This window comes from Helianthus annuus, chromosome 1 (genome assembly GCF_002127325.2).
Source record: "Helianthus annuus cultivar XRQ/B chromosome 1, HanXRQr2.0-SUNRISE, whole genome shotgun sequence".
Taxonomy (NCBI): Eukaryota; Viridiplantae; Streptophyta; class Magnoliopsida; order Asterales; family Asteraceae; genus Helianthus; species Helianthus annuus.
Window position 1 is genome coordinate 105326063 of NC_035433.2, and position 3125 is coordinate 105329187.

General features: G+C 42.4%; 1 non-coding gene across 1 annotated transcript; it reads right to left on the reverse strand.

The window, feature by feature from the left end:
• Window positions 1–236: 236 nt before the first annotated feature.
• On the reverse strand, window positions 237–343 carry LOC118482827. The gene has a single exon (XR_004868949.1). It is a non-coding gene; the product is annotated as a small nucleolar RNA R71 (small nucleolar RNA).
• Window positions 344–3125: the final 2782 nt, after the last annotated feature.

The window sequence follows — 3125 nt, forward strand, 5'->3', positions numbered from 1 at the left end:
TTCATGGGCCTGCGGACGAGGATCCCCATCTACATATTACTACTTTCTTAGAAATATGTGATACCTTTCGGATCAATGGAGCACCAAATGATGCCATCCGCCTTCAAATGTTTCCATTTTCGCTAAAAGACCGAGCAAAAGCTTGGCTCAACGCCCTCTCAGTTGGTTCGGTAAACACCTGGGATGAACTTGCCCAAAAATTTCTATATAAGTATTTCCCTCCCGCTAAAACGGCTAAATTAATGACTGAAATTAATATATATTCACAAGAGGATGGGGAATCCTTATATGAAACTTGGGAGAGGTTCAAGGAGCTATCGCGAAAGTGTCCCCATCACGGTCTTGCGGTATGGCAACAAGTATCCACCTTCTATAATGGGTTGTTGCCACACACGAGACAAACACTTGACTCTAGCTCCGGGGGACTTTTAGGTAATCGCCACCCACATGAAATATACAATCAAATCGAGGAAATTGCTCAAACCAATTTTCAGTGGCACACTCCCCGAGGCAATAAATCTATTGCCACGGGCGCCCATAAGGTTGATGAAAGCACTTCTTTACAAGCCCAAATCGAGGCCCTTTCTTCAAAAATTAAAAAGTTAGAAATGAAAAAACGGTCTCGGTAATGGCTTGCGAAAGGTGTGGTGGGCGACATGAGAATTGGAGTTGTATGAAAGAAACAGATGATCAAACAGAGTCGGTAAACTACATTGATAATAGACCTAGGCCGTCGGGTCCCCCAACGGGTACCTACAACCAAGGATGGCGTAACCACCCTAACCTTGGTTGGAGAGAACCCGGCAATAATAGTAACCAACAAAGTCTAAATCAACGAACAAACTTTCAACAACCAAGAAATGAGTCACAAAATTTCCCTCAACAACAAGGTGGACAAGAAAGGCTTGAAGATACTATATCTCGCCTCATCTCCGACACTGAAAAGAAAAACTCGGATCAGTTTCAACAATTGGAATCAAATTTTAGAAATCAACAAGCTAGTATACAAAACATTGAAAAACAAATAAGTCAACTAGCTCAAAATTTCTCCGAGAGACCACAGACGCGTTACCAAGTAATACCGAAACAAACCCAAAAGCTCAAGTTCATCTCATAACATTAAGAAACCGTACCGTGGGTCCCGCGGAAGCTCCGCCACCACTAGCTGAGGAAAACACAACACCGCCCCAACAAGATTAGGCTTCTCCTCTACTTCAAGAGACCACCAAGGCGCCTCCGGTTCCGTACCCCGGTAGGTTAATTCGTCAAAAGACCAATGAGCAATTCGCAAAATTCGAAAGTCTACTAAAACAATTGCATGTTAATATTCCTTTCATAGAAGTCCTAACTCAAATGCCTAAATACTCAAAATTCATGAGGGACTTCCTCAGTCATAAAAGGAAAATTGAATCATTGCAATTAGTTAACCTAGGCGAAGAATGCTCCGCCCTCGTACTCAACAAACTTCCCCAAAAGAAGATTGATCTCGGAAGCTTCACAATTCCTTGCTCGATTGGGGAATCCCCCATTCGTAATGCACTAGCCGACCTTGGGGCTAGCATTAAGCTCATGCCCGCATCAATGTTCAAACGACTCGGCCTAGGAAAAACGAGCCCTACCAAGATGAGTATACAACTTGCCGATAGGTCCGTCAAATACCCGCAAGGTGTCGCTGAAAATCTATTGGTCAAAGTCGATAATTTCGTCTACCCGACCGACTTTGTCATACTAGATATGGAAGAAGACACCGAAGTCCCCCTCATACTAGGGAGGCCATTTTTAGCCACCGCACAAGCAGTGGTAGACATGAATGACGGAACACTCACTTTGAAGTATGGGGATAAGGAAGTGAAGTTCGGGGTTGGGAAGAGAATAGAGGACGATGACCCGGTCAATTACATGAAGGTTATTGATTCGAGTTTGGATGATGCTCTCCGACGGTGCAACATGGGATGGAAAACATATAACCTCACTTTGGGTCTAGCCAAGGACCCTTATAAACGGCGCACCGTGGAGGCATTCTGCTGAACTATCCTTAGTTTAGTTTAGTCTTTTAGTTTAATTTTAATTTGCAGGAATAAAACACACTCGTGATGGTAAAGGATACCAAGGGAAACGAGAAACATCGCCCCATGCACGAAAACAGGACCATCCGACAACAATTTCTTCATTACAGTAAGCTTAGCACGGGTCGTGTCCGCCCAACACGGCCCCGTGCTGCACACTCTGCAGAAAATTGCCCAGTTCAGGTAACTGGACACGGGCCGTGTTCACTGAACACGCCCCCGTGTCCAGGCTTCTGTTTCTTTTCTTTAATTTTTGTCGCTGGCACCTGAACACGGGGCCGTGCCCGGTCACCACGGGGTCGTGTCCAGGATGCCAGTAACATAAAATTTTGCTTTTAACACCATTTTACACATTCAATCAACCTAAAAACTTATTTTTGGGACACATTGAGGACAATGTGTAATTTAAGTGTGAGGGGGGGGGGGGATGCTAAAACCTTGAATCTTGCAAGTCCTAATAACAAGCCTTACACAAAACTCTATTGGAACCGCTAATCACCCCAAATTTTTTCAAAAAATTTTCATTTTTTTTACTTGTCTAAGTTTAAGTTGGAAATTCAAGCTCTAACAAGGTTATATTTTTACAAGTTTACAACCGAAAGCGTCGTGATAAAAAGAACCAACATAAGAAAATTATGAAAAGGCATGACAGACTTAGTTAAAATTTGATTATATATACTAGATCACATAAAAAACCCTTTCCCACAAAAGTGAGTTTTGAGCCTTTATCGAGCATACAAATACATATCTTTACACTAAATGCTCATTTTTCGTTTCTTGTGTGAATAGCCGCTTGGTTCGTACGACTCTAGAACTTGCCACAACAATACATTCCCAGTCCTTACCAACTTAAACCCGAGTAAGTAAATGATGGAGGCATTAGGACTAACCCTTTTTCTTTCTACACCATTATTTTTCATTTTTTACCACCTACCCAAAATCCCCCTAGTTAACCCCTTTGAGCCTAAACCTTTTCATTTCTTAACCCAAAACAATCACCCTTTTTACCCACCTAAACCTTTTTATTTTTAACCCTTTCTTTTAGTAACAACGTTCGGT